Raw genomic sequence first — 14,578 nt, forward strand, 5'->3', positions numbered from 1 at the left:
CCTTTCTACCTTGGTTTCCCCAGTTGCAAAAGTGCTTATTTTGTTGTTTTCACTAATTTTTTTTTAAATCACTTAAAACCAGATCAAGCCCTCACTACAGAGGCAGAGGAATCAACCCTGCCCTGTAGCTCTTACCAGCTAATTTCAGCCATGATCTAATGAGTGGGTGGTAACAAGACAATAAGGCGGGACAGGAGCGAAAGGCCCAAGCAGCACTGGGAGCTTAGCAAGAAACTCAGCAAAAAGCAAGTGCATGGAAAAATAAAACAAAGATATTTTCATTCTTCTTTTTTTTTTTTTTTTTTTTTTTTTTTTAGATAGATAATGAAGAAGAGAAAGTGAAAACTCATCTCCTGAGGTATCTGGTAAGTGTTTGGACGAAACAAGTTTCCAGGAAGACCTTAGGCAGGGACACAACCTCATCTTGTGAGAGCAACTCTTCTGTGTAGGAGCATGGAAAGAGGAGACAGTGCAGGGCAGCAGTATTGCCAGCAGCACACAGCAGATGGGAAATCCAAAGAACTGAGACACAGCAGGAAGCAAGAAGTAGGTGTGCTCTTGAAGAGTCAGCTCGAATGTGACAAGGTAGGAAAAAAGGGCACAAGGTGGAAGAGCTTTGTGACTTTGCCAGACTGAAGGGACAGGAAGATGTTCCCTGAAGATGGTTGTGCTCAGATCTGGAGACATTTGCATTTGCCTCTCTCAGATGGAGTACTTGTGCCAGATAGGAACACAGAAACTTAAAATTAAAATGTACTCTCTTTTACTCCACTGTCACTTCAGATTTGGACACAATAGAAGATATTGTGCTTATTCTGGACTAAGTAGAATAAAACAGCCCCACTCTCTGTGGAGCTGCTCTCTGTGTCCTGTTAGTGCTGCTGACCTTGCTCACTACAGACTGAATTACTGAACTTCCTGAACTCTCAGGTCCCAGTTTTGTCACTTCCTTGCACTCACTCGATTTTTTTGTATTAAGTTGGAAGGTTTGTTGGCAACAAAGGAGAACTTCAAACCCAGACACTTCTGTTTACTTGCTGCATTCTCTTACCTAGTTTTGAATATGAACACAATCTCAAACTGGAGAGGGTTACAACAAAGTTTTCTCTCCTTTCAGAAGCCTTTGGTACTTTCCAAGAGCCAAAAGCTAATCATTTTGGTACTTTCCAAGAGTCAAAAGCTAATTATTTTGGCACAAAGAAGCACCAAAGAATCTTTTAACCATGGCATTCCTGTATAGGGTTTATGCAACAGTTTTGTCTGAGAGGAGAAAAAAAGAGAGGAGTAATAAAAAGCCCACATTTATCTTTTTTCAGATACAGAACAGTTTCACTGCAAGAAGAAATGAAATAGACAAAGGCTCTTCAGGTTGGAAAAAAAAGATGACTGCAGAGGGAAATTATGGCAGTGTGTAAAACGCTGAATGGAGAAGGTAAACGCAGAGTAATTGTTCACTTTCTCTTGCAGTGCAAAAGCTGAGGGGGCATCCAACAAAGACGTTTAGCAGCAGGTTTAAAACAAACACACCCAAAAGGAAGTACTCTTTCCTAGCATCCGTAATTGCATTGTGGCAGTCAGTGCCTCAGGAGGTTGTGGAGACTGAAAATGGATTTTAAAAGGCATTAAACAAATTCATGTGGGATCAACAGCAAATAAACACTGTAGCTTTGGTGAAACTTTTGTGTTTTCAAACCCTTACCCAGAGCTGGGAGGAGGCACCAAGTCAAGATGATTCGGTATGTGGCCTTTTCCTTCCTCCCTGTGTGCTGCTGGCTGTTCCTGGAAACAGCGTGGCAGTTCCTGTTGTTCTGTGCTGAGCCGTGAGCCCGGGTGTTGCACATCACTAAGGAGCAGAAAACGTTCTCTGCATTCTCCTGCCCGACTCTGTCTTCCAGCAGACTTCCTCAGAGGGCAGGAGATGCTTCTGGGAGAGCGTTGCAATCCAACCCTCCCCCATTTTTCCCTAGAGCAACAACACTTATAATTGTGCAGAGAGAGAATATTGCATTACCTCGGGTTAAACCAAGGAAAATTTCGATCCTATGTTTTGGCATTTAATTGTAGCATTTAGCTCATATTTAAAGGGTAAAAAGTGTAGCTGCCCTCATTATTGGTCAAAATGCTCATCAGTCCCCAATAATAATTCAGGACTTTCTACAAAAAAAGAAAGACAAAGCAACCAAACAACTGGTCTCCATAGACAAGTGAAAGTAACAATTTACCTAAGACAGCAAGGAAAACCAAACAAACAAAAAGAAAAACCAGAAACTCCACCCTGAAGTCACTCAGTTTAATTTTTAAAAAATAATACCTGCAATAAAAGATTTTATATTCAACATTCATATAAAGGACAAAAATTTCCAATTATGATTATGCTCACCCTTTTATTAAAAATAAAAGGCTGTAATAATGCTAGTTCTCATCCAAACATTTTCAAACTTCAATTATTCCCTATTCAGCTAAACCCATTGTGTTTGCAAGGAAAATCCAACTGAACTGGGAGTTTGTGCCAGTCCTTTCCCATGTCCCAACATGCTCATTTGTCACCCCAACACTTCTGCAGCCTTGCACAACACACACTCTACATCACCACTGAGCCAGGGACAGGCAGCTTGTCCCTTATCCCCAGCCCCACGCTCCTGCCACCCCCTGCCATCTCCCTGTGCAAACGCCCCTTTCCTCCCAGCAAACACATCCTGCTCCCTCATTTTACCATCCAGCAGAAAAGCAGAAGAGAGGAGAAGGCAGCAGACAAGGAGGAAGGAAAAAGGACACGGTGGGTGATCAGTGCTGGGTATAGACCTTACATATATATATTTTTACAAGAAATGAAGTTAAAAATTCAAGGGGGAAGACCACAAAAGCCTAGTGACAGTCTGGCACAGTGGAAATCTGTGATAAGCTACTGGTGAATCAAGGTTCCCACAGCACTTGTATTATCAGCTTAGGAACATATTAAATTGAAAAATAGAGGCAAATGGTACACTTGCACTAAGGCAGAGGGGTCCTGAGTTGTTCAGCACCCCTGCTGCTGTGGGTCTTCTGGGAAGGGAGTCACTGAGACTGAACAGTGCCCCTCAGGGGTTTGTATCTCAATGCAATGCCTTGGGGTTTCCAGCTAAGTGCTCAATAAGCCTTTTCCCTTCTCCAGTTACTCAGGTCTTCTCAGTGCTCACACAGTAAGGAACACTAACAACGAGGAAAATAAAATGCAGGAAAATGGATGTATAGAGGAAAAATAAAGGAACAAACCTATGAAAAGTGGTTATGAAAAAACAAGTGTAGATCAGAAGGAAAACAAGCAAAGAGAGAAGCACAGTTCTACACGGTTCCTTTTGCTCTTTAGGAGGAGCCTCCATGATGCAAAATACATAACTTAATGCACTGAAATCATAAATTACTCTTTGATACACAGAACAGGTGCTTACCTGAATCATGTCCCAGGCAAACCATCACCTGATAAAGCTAAAATCACCATAAAAATAGAAGTTACCTTTTTTGAAAAATTCATAAATTAGCACTAAAGACAGTATTTAATCATCAAACTGCTTAAAAAACCAGAACAGTATATTACATCTTAGTGTATCAAGGCAGAGTATTCAGAATGGTGGCAACAAAGGAAAATTAGCCTCAGCTTTCCAAAGGGACTTTCAGTGAAACACAGACATTTCAGTTAATGGGCTTTGACTGTGGGTATTTTCGCTCTAGGCAGTCTCGCTTGGTGCACTTTGAGCTTAATTCTCTGAGGTATCAATCACTTAAAACTCCAGATGAACTCAGGAAGATCAGCAGCTGATGCTAGTCAGAGGCAGGCCCAGCTATCCCAAAATGGTTAATCAAAGAGGCATTAAAAAATGTGAATCCAGCAAAGTTATGGCAACCAGTTGTTTGTGTACTAAGGGCAGCAGGACCCTAAACCTGAGGATGTTGCCTGTCATTATGGCAGAGCAAAAATCAGAAAATAGACTTTTGTCTGATAGTGATATCCAAACATATTCTTTTCCAAATGCAGCACAAGCTGCAACATGCAGCACTCCTGCCGGAGGAAGGGTAGTCCCTGGGCCTGAGGAGCAAACAGGACAGCACCTGTAGCCATGTGGGTTGTGACTCCTACAGAGAATGCAGTTAGGGCCGGTGCGTTCCTTGCTAATTAAATACAGTCCTAGGCTGCTAGCCAATTACCCCTGTAACCCTCACAGGGCCACGTTTGCAAAGCTCTGGTCAAATAAGGGATATGTGGAGCACTTGAAAGGTAAGTAAACTCAAATTTAAAGCCTTGCTGCATATCAGATACAACCATAATATTTTTCTTACTTGTTTACTATTTTCAAGCAAAAGCAGCAAAGTCTGGACTCTTAACTTCTCATTGCTTGCAGAGACTCAGAAAACTCTTCCATGAACCCTTTGCCTCCAGGCTCTGGGACTGGCACATCCACAGCACCCCCAGCTCCCTGGAGCTGGTGATGTGGCAAACAAGAAGGGCAATAAAATGAGGTAGGGCAGTGCTGCAGCAATGCCATGGAAAAGTGCTGTATTTGCTGTGAGTGTAACATGAAGACTCCTGCAGTCAGTGCAGCTCTTTGTTAAAGTACAAAATAAGAATCCTATCTTTTCTAAAGCTTTCCTTGAAACACTATACAGAGCTGCCTGTGTGCAAGCTTTATCCTCAGCTGCTCCTTTCCCAGTAGATAGGCAAAAGAGTGCAATCTGATTTCAGAGGCCAGGGTTACACTCTGCCCTCTGCCTCCAAATAGAGCTTTTCCTTAATACCATTAAAACAAAACCAGCTCATCTAAGAAATGGGACTCTGTAGACAGTGGACTTTAGGGGTTCGGTGACAGTTCTTTCTCACTGAGGCTTGTTTTTCTGGTCAGAGCCTAATCATGAGTTTTCCAGAGGTACAGAACATACACATAACTCAGCAAGGCAGCTGGCAGTGGCCACATCCTTCCAAAATCCAGTGATGAGGATTTAAACAAGCTTGGTAAAAATCTTCATTTTGTGATTACTCTGCAACCAAGAAAGCAGCTGGGAGTGATTCTGTCACTACCAGGTCTTCCCACACATCCTGCTTCATTAATTTTTATTCATTGGAACATGCAAATTTCCTGTGACATGGGCTGGAAATTGCTTCTATTGCATTTCCAAAAAACATCAGAGGATTTCAGCATCAGTCACTGTGTCACACAGGCCATAAAACAAATTTTAATGGACAATAGTGGAAAAAAATTCCTGAACCAAGAACTAGCACAACAAACACAGAAAAACTCAGTTCTCCCTCTGGAAACACTATTGTTTACTGCTGTCAAGGTCAATGAAACTATAAGCAAACTGTTACAGCAAGCCCCACAGACTTATGTGTGCTAATATTCTACATTGTTAGTGCAGAAATATTTTAAGAACAGTTAAAATCAGAAGTAGTTAAGCCTCAAATACAGCAGCTGAACAAAAACTCTGTTGGCTTGAATGACATTGAGGCCAATCTGTTGCCTCTCTAAAAGAGTCCCTTCCTTTTTAAACCTTGGGGAGAGAGACAGGTCAGTTTTTGCAAACAAAGTAAGGAAAGTATGAATTTCTGGCCTCAAAGGCTAGGGACTCTTTCCTACTCCCTCAAGGGGACCCAAAATTTATCCAGCTCCTTAAGCCTTTCCAGATGCCTTCCCCAGAATCCTGTAGAGAAAGGAAAGAAAGTCCTGTAAAAACCAAGTATTGCCATGCTGGAAGAAGCTCTCCAGATGAGCCCAGATTTGGTCTAGGATCACACAAAATTGAAACACTTCTATCAGCCATGGTTATGGGCATGTCATACATCTCTTGTAATAATTAAGTTATTAGTCTGTGTGAAAATGGAGCCTTTTGTATCCCAGAAAAAAACTAAAGCAGGGAGCATAACCAACCAGCAAGACTGAGCAACAGAGACACTCTCCTTGTAGACACTCTCAACTTGTGTAGTTGCCAATATTTTAGTTTAGTGACAAATATTAGTCCCAGCTGTTTACAGTCATATAAACCAACTCACATCCAACATGCTTCACATGGTGTCAATATTTTATTCTCATTCGCTGAGGAAGAAGTCAGTGTCTAATCAGTTGGAGCCAAAGGCACTTTTGTCGTAAAAATCACCTTGACTGCTGCATGCCCCCTTTTCTTCACCACCCAGCAGAATTTTGACTGTGGTAACAAGTTTGGTTTGCTTTGTGGTTTGTTTGTTTGTTTGTTTTTAATTGCACGCTTTCTGCCTTTTTAATCTAGGGTAGCATTTGCAGTCTGGTCTTAAATGACTTAGGGCAATACAGGGAATAAAAGGCAGAAATGAGAGCAGAACCTCCATTTCCTTACTTAAAGTTATGAGTTTTACCACTCTCCAGTGCTGCCTCCCTCACTGAAATAGTAAAGTATAAATGCAGGCAATTATTGTGTTCAGATTATATGATCCCAGCCTTTCTCTTTTGTTGTTGCTCATTCATCCTTTTTATATAACTGTTGCTTTGGCTGTGAAACCCATAAAGGTCGACTTGACCCTAAATTGTATCACTGGGAAGAGTTATCAAAGTTATGGACAAAGCATACAAGGTTGCCATGCATTTTCTTGATTTTTTTGTGAGAAAATAAGTTGGTAACTTTATTCGAAACACAACTGCTTCAGTGAAAATACTTCTGTAATCGAATTTACTGCCTAAGATTGGGCCTGCAATAGGAGGAAGCTGTAAATAAATGGCACAGTCTTGCTAATGACTGTGTAGAGGGCAGAAATAAGGTCAGACAGCAGTGCTGTTGTTTTCAATAAATTCCATGGATCTATTTTTTATCTCCTTTTGCTATAATTTCAGTGGTATAACTTTATCAACTTTTATCCTAATACAATCCAAAGTATTCCAACTGTACATTGTTTCTCTTAGTAAAATATTTCGTGTGAGTGTAATAAGGCTTTGGTGAATTTATCAGTATTACTACAAAAAGTATAAAGAAAACTGAAAGTAAGAGTACACCACTGCAATATGTATGTGTTCTATACTGAACTGTGCTATTAGTTTTGTGTTGGAGAAAGAATGCACTAGGCCAGAAGTTTTATGAGGATCTGTGCTTCCCTTATGATGGGAACACCTTTCCCAGCTAAAGCCCACTTTTACTGTAATGAAATGCTTCAAGCAATCAATAATTTTCTCAAAATTTCATTTTAGAGGAAAACTTCTGAGATCATCTGGTGTCTTGTTTCAATATTTTCTCTCCAAAATAATTTTCCTGTGACAAGTAGCCCAGTGCCTATAAAGCAGGGGGTACACTATGCTGCAGTTCAGGGGATTCTGAATTAGAGCCCATGTTTCAGTCTAACCATCACACCTTTATTTTCTGAATGCTGCAATTTTGCCCAAGCTAGCAAATTAAACTTCACAAAACTGGTGAAAGATCATGGTGCTGTTTCCTGCTTTCTTCCACTTCTCCCTGGAGCGAGGTGGGTGCAGTCCTGCAAGGAGAACGCGGCAGGAAAGTTGTTTTGAGGCTTGCTCTCCATGCAGGTTTGTAGCTCCAACTGGTGTCACTTGCTGTCCCCATTCTCGCTCCCGCGCTGGCGTCTGGCTGGGCTGCGCTGCTCGGGCCCAGCTGAGGGGGAGGTGGGAAGAGCACATGGAACGGCAGGGGGAAGGCGAACGTAGTGGGGAGAGCTGGTGGTGGCACAGCAGACAGTGCCCACAGAAACCTCCCCGCGGCTCCACAGCCCCGGCTGAGCAATGCCTGGCTCTGAGTGTGGCAGAACATTTTGAAAGAAAGGTTACAGACTTCGAACAGACAAAGATTATGTCCCCACCAGGTTGTGGCCAGGTGTCATTTAGACTCCTTACCACAAGCCATCACCCCTGAGCTGAGCCATCCCTTGGGCTGCACTCAGACCAGGTAGGTGCTGCAGATCTGCCTTGAAACCCCAGGTTATGCAGCAATTCTCCTACCAGTGCCAAAGGAAATCTGGAAACTTCATTTCTACCCTTGTCCCCACTGACATTTTCATGACTTTCAAGAGGGAGATTATATCTGAGAACTGGTTATTACATGGGGGGGGGGGGGGGGGGGGGGAGGGAAGCAAATTAATTTAAAATAAATTTTGTTATGTTTGCATTTCAGAATAAATGTAAATTTGCACCAGAATTGATGTAGAATGAGACTTATGAATGTGTTGGTACAAGGCTGCACATGAGGTAGTCACAGATGATTGATACAATGACTGATACTATAATTTAGCTTTTTATGCAGTTTAAATGAGCACTCAATTCTGTACCCTTTAATCACAAAGTGGCATTTCATCTCAGGAGTAGCCAGCTGTAGTTCAATAAAAGAAAGGCTGCCCAACAGGAATAGGCAAAGTAGGCTGAGGCCTCCAAAAGAACACAGATCAAAAACATTATTTGAAAAATGAAATATTAATACAGGCAAGGTTTCCAACTAAATGTTTCCTTTGGTATTTGTTCAAGTGAATGTTATACCTCTAGTGGCAGCAGAAGTGAATTATTTAGCATAATAATGAAGGAAAATTCAGACTACAGTTAAGGAGTTTCTACATCTTGGCTATAGGTATGTACATACAAAAACGTGCATCATTTATGAAAAATGAAATCTTAAATCCCCCTGTCTATAATTCACTCTGCTCAGAGCCTGAAAGTGGAGCAAGAGAGGATGAGCAGGCCTTTCCAAGTTAAATATGATGATTTGTCCAAGTAAAATGACAGAACTCAGGCTTCCACAGAGAGCTGGAATGTGCCCATGGCTGGTGCTGAAGTGATCGGGTCTGGCCATTACCTCCCCTCAAAGGAGAGCTTGTTGTAAAAATGCTAATGTATGCCTGTCCCTGCAGGCATGAGGGAAGGCAAAGTGCACACTCCAGCTGTTCCAAGACAGGGGCACTCTGCAGGCCTGGGTTAGGCTGCGACAGTGCTGGGAGCCAGGCTGTGGACACGTCTCCTCCCAAATCCAGCTCTGTTGACAGCACAGTCCTCCCCCAGTCTGCCCAGAGGCTGGTGAGCATTGCCCAGCAATAGGTTACCACCCCTCTGATCTGGATATACTTGTTTGAACACTCCCTAACCTATTTCAGTGAAAATCAGCTGGCCAGCAAACCCTTATTACTTAAAATGTTAGGCCATGGTTGCACAGACATTTTTTGTACCCTGCAAAGCAAGCCCCAGCCATTTCTACTCTGTTTCTTTGGCTCTGCGTTCCTCACACGATAGGTCTATGCCCTATTTTGTCTATTTTTATAAACTTAAGTAGTTGTTGTAGGGGGTTTTTTAAGCTGGATTCCCCCAACACTTCTCATTCATTAACTAAATGCTACAGTCAGTGCCAACACACCAGAGGAGATGGTGAGGGGTTGGAAAAAAATCACCAGAAGCTTCCCTACATCAAATTTGTCTTCAGATTAGATGTCTTGAGGAAACCATGGTCTGACACTCCTTAATCCTTTTTCGTGTTTGGCCTTTGGTAAACTACATGACTCTGATTATTTTACAATCACAGCAAAAACGATCTTAACCTCTTCTTAGTGTGACCTCCTCCAGATCCACCAAACTCAGGAGAATCTCCACAATCAAAGGGGGTTTTGGCCTGGGCCTTCATGTAAGCAATTCAGGCTGTTCATGAGTGGTACCCTCCCATACACAGTTTGGAATATGCCCAAGGCAGGTTGCTTCTAATGCCTGGAGTCAAAGAGGTCACTGTAATACCAGATGGAGAAATAAACCCTAACCACTGCGTGTGCAAATCAGGCACAGGTAGGATCTGCATGTCCTCTTCGAGCCAGAGCAGGTAGATTATCTGCACTCTAAGCTTCTCAATCGTTGGTAGCAGCAAAGCCCAAATCCAGAAGCATTTTGAATTTCCAGGTCAGAGATCAACTCCAGCCCAGTTGCCTCCCAGGTCTCTCTTTTCTGCAGCGTGTTTGCAACATGTCAAAGACTGCACAAACTAAACACAAGACCATCTGCTTAGGAGCAATAGCAGCTCCTTGTCCTCAGCTTCTAGCCTTTTAAAATCCCTTGTCTTGCTCCTGCTGACCATACTAAGGAACGAGTTCAGCAGGAAGGACAAGTGCTCTCCAGAGTAATTCCCAGCAGAACTCCATGAGGAAGCCTGGAGCCTGTCTTGGTGCCATGCTCAAGAAACACAGCATGCAGTGTGGAGAGCCCTTCAGAGAGTGGCTGGGATCAGAGAGGGAAGGACAAATACAAATATCAGGGTAGGCATTTGCTGAGGCAATAGCAAAGCTGTCAGTGAGGCTGCCCTGCCTCCCCTCCCTACAGCTGCACAAAGACTCAATAAGTCACACATGGAGAACGCTTGAGCAGTAGAGGTGCAAAATGGAGCGTATCAACTGAAGCTTTTAATAAGATTTTGATAACAATGATTTTTATGTTAATCTCTAAAGAGTTTGGTTTTGTAACATATAACTGATAAGCATATAATCTAGTTTTAATTTAATCTCTGCAGGTGTTTCCAATGGTAAATGTTAAATTTTTATTGCTTCCTTAGGCAGTAATAATAGGGGAAATGTCTGTAGGGCTCCCACCATCCATTTGTATGCAGATAGCATCATATTTTATAATAGCTGTAAATCTGACAGGATAGACTCTTACTGTTGAGATGTTATTATAAATATGTGTCAACACTGAATAAACATCTTTGAAAGGAAAATAAAATTGAGATGTTATTAGAAGTCTAATGAAACAACCATAACTGCTTATTTATAAGAGATGTATGCGCACATCCTTGGAAAAAGTAGAGCCCATGCTGGGTTTGCAGCTTTGCAATGAGCAGGACATGGAGATTCTCAGCAGGGTCCTGCAGACAATGCAGAAATAGACCCTACACTTCATAAAGATGATGACTGTCTGTAAACCTCTAAATGTTTGTTCTCTCTGAGGTTTCAAAATTATTATAAATACCACAGTGTCTAAGACTCAATTATGGCTTTTTTCATATGGCTTAGGAGCACAGCATGTCAGGAGCTCTCACATGAAGAACCATAAGACACCAAGTACAAGGAAGTGAACCCTGATGCCTGTCTAAAGTGTAATGCAAGCACATTTTGGGCAAAATTCACTCAGTACCAGACCTGAGAAGGACTTGATCCCTTAGATCATACACTTAGCCTTATTCACTGAGCATGCATGAAACCTGCCCTTGTTTACATTCAGTATTTTAAAGACAGTGACACTTTAGGATGTATTTTCCTCAAATAATTTTATCTGTTCTGCAGCAATGTGGCTCTCAGGCATGCTGTGTTCACCGTGCCCACAGGTACATCTCAGAGACCCAGCAGCACAGGCAGAGAGCTGAACTAAAAGATTCCTAAGATGGAATTGGCTTGGCTCCAGCCAGTGGGGAGCATGGGCAGAGAGAGCTTTGAGCTGTCTAACTCTCCTGTATAGGCATGCCCTGAAAGGGATTACACTTTAACAGAAGTCTAGATATTTCCTCAACAGTGCTTAGATATGTGGCTCCCAAGGTCCACATCATTAGTCATAAAAACAAACAGTCTAACCTCTGACACAAAAAATACACACGAGTACATCCAAGTCCCCAGTGACCGGGAATGGGAATACAGCTTGCTGCCACTGGAGGGGGGAAATTTGAAAACCTGCTACATAAGCAAGTTTAAAAAAACCCAAAACAATTTTGCTTGCAAATTAAAGTTACGAGAACAGGTTGGACAATTTAGGTTGAAAAATTCTTGTTTCTGTTGTAAGTCAGAACATGTATGCTGCTTTAGGGTGCTAGTTTAAATGCAGTATTGTTTCTTCTGCTAGTCTTTAAAAGTGAAAAAAAAATCTGTTATGGAGACTTTTTAATAAATTGGTATTAACTAGAAAGAAAACTCCAGTCATTTGCTACAGAAAGACAACATGAGTGCGAATGGCAAGGCAGATACATCACTCCCTTTCCTGAGTTACTTCAAAGCCAAAGAGGATCTGCCACATTGTGCCATGGAGAAGGGAACTGTCAAGAAAAACAAAACATCTAGTAAGAATTAAATGCATTATGAGCTATTGGTAAGATTCAGATATATAAAATATTTCGTTTTCTCATATCTGCTCGCATGTTGTTTTCATATCAGACTTTGTAAACAAACAATTTGATCTGTGTGACTTCTTCAGACTGAGGATTCATTAAAGGAGGCCCCTCATGAAGTGTTTGCAGTCAGCCTCTGCAACTGCAGGGGCCAGCACACATGTGCCAATGTTCCAGGCCTACTGGGCTAGTGGTGAACACAGAACCCAAGTATGGTACCCTCTGTTTATAAATGCTATACCATGTCCTTATGCCATGGCAGATAAAGTGGAATATACTGCCAAGTCAAGTGTGTAAAATTACAAGAATCAGGCATAATGCTGTGTTTCTCACAACGTAAGAAAATCTTCTCCATGATAAATGAGTTGTGAATCTCCCATATGAAGTATTTAAACAGATGGATAATCACCACAGCAACCAAAACCATCACAGAGTCATCCAGGAGCATTTCATCTCTGCACACTCCACAGTCAGGTTTCATGCTGTAAGGAGGCAATATTTTATGTAACAGAAGACTAGACAATGCTTTTAGGTAACTCACAGCGGTTTCTAAGGTAGGTAAAAAATCAGAGGACCAAATGTAGGCTGCAGGAACAACATTTTTTTACACCTTGAATCATACTTAAGGTGACCTGACAAACTTGTTGCAGATTCTTTGCTGCACCTTATGTCTCTGCTCCTTTGCATTTGTATTTCTGTTGTCTTCTTCATCCACATTTTGTCCTCTTGTCTTTTCCCTGCTCTACCAGCATTATAACAAGGGATGTAACCTCAGTCTTCCTCTGATCCCAGAAATAATTAATTATTTGGGCAGAATAAAGCAGCCCGAAAAGGAGAAAGCAAAAGAAACAATGACCTAACGATAAAAGAGAGAAATTCCCACAGATCTGAGATAACTCCCAGTTACTGCCGCACAAGGCAGCAGCCTCCATCTCCCCTGGCGCACCTGAGCAGCCTTCCCAGAGCACCCGGCATTGGGCATCCTGCACTCACCGTCTCCATCGTTTTCAATCCCCCGGAGGCAGCGAGCCTGGCTGCGAGGCACGGGAAGAGCAGCGAGACGGTGCCAAGCCAGGCTGTCTGCGTGACCCAAAACAAACAGCTCTGGGATGTTTCAGCACATGTCAGCGCTGGTTCAACAGCCATGGCACACACGTACCTTTAGGAATGTCTGGGGTGGGCAGTCTCTCCCAAGGGCACGTTACTGCACAATTGTCAGGGATGAGGCTTTGTGCTCTCCGAGGCGTCAGCACCAGCAGCAAGGACAGAACACCACCGAGTCCTACTCGCACGCATACAAGTTTTCACATTTAATTGGAGTTAACGCAGGGCTTTTAAAAGTCACAAAATAACCTGGACACTAGCTGTAGTGGTCGATGCATGAGAGAGGAAGGAGACCAGCACTATTCCTGATTTTCAACAGGTGGATGCAAACCTTATCAAATGTGTGACAGAAAAAAGTTGGATCCTGGGAAACTTACAGAGGCGGACATAAAACCTGCTTTTAGAGAGTCTGAACTTTCTTTGTAAATGAACTGGATGAACTGGAAAATACCAATTTGTCTAATTAATGTGCTTTTAAGCCTAGCCATTTTAGATTACGTTTTTATTTGATCATTCTGTTTGTTATTAATTTGAATATCTCTGAAGCATGTTTATGTCTGCTGCTTCTCCTGAGACAGGTTTCCAAAATCAGGAACACCCTCCATTGGATTAACTCTCAGTAAAACCGTAGTAATTTCTGAACGTATCCTGAAAGGCTGAATTCTGATAATCTTTTTAAAAACAAGAATTCCAGTTTATTTTTAAACATGTTAAAATCTGAACTGATTTACACTCATCAAGAAAAAAATTTTTTTTGCCAGTTTTCACTGCATACATTTTCAGAAATTCTGTCAAGGTTATAATTTATATATATAATAATTTAACAATATTATGTAATTTGTGGCTGTAAGACTGAACTTCTTAGAACCATTAGATCTGCAGAAAAAGGTGAGTGCTAATACACACATCTTGCCGAAGTTAGAAAATATACTTTTTAGAATTTCTTTAATGTCTTCCATGATTTTAAATAGCCAAAATATGTTACTTCCTGTTCTGGATTTTTTCATGTTGTTATTGTGAAACATTCGTGGCTGCTGTGTTTATTTCACCACGGATGTGTGTTCATTTCACTGAGGGGTAGAGCTTGGTAATGGGTAAAAGATTTTGCAATCCTGTACTGGGTGGCTCAATATAAACCTTAATTATCCACCTGACTTGCAACAAAAACATTTTGCTGCATTAAAGATCTTGACGTTTGGGATGATATTGGGTGGTGATTACACACGGATTTGTTTGTATTATCCAGAGGGGAAGTTGGGAAAAAAACCCAAGGGAAGATGATACAGTGGATAATGCATAATATGAGCTGAAGTCCACAAACAGCCTAATTGAATGAAAGCACATTAAGTAAATAAGAGGAATACAGGATAAAGGTAACAGCATGGAAGTGTTCACCGGGACAGTGTGTCCCATTTAA

Source organism: Coloeus monedula, assembly GCF_965178545.1.
Source record: "Coloeus monedula genome assembly, chromosome: 12".
Classification (NCBI taxonomy): domain Eukaryota; kingdom Metazoa; phylum Chordata; class Aves; order Passeriformes; family Corvidae; genus Coloeus; species Coloeus monedula.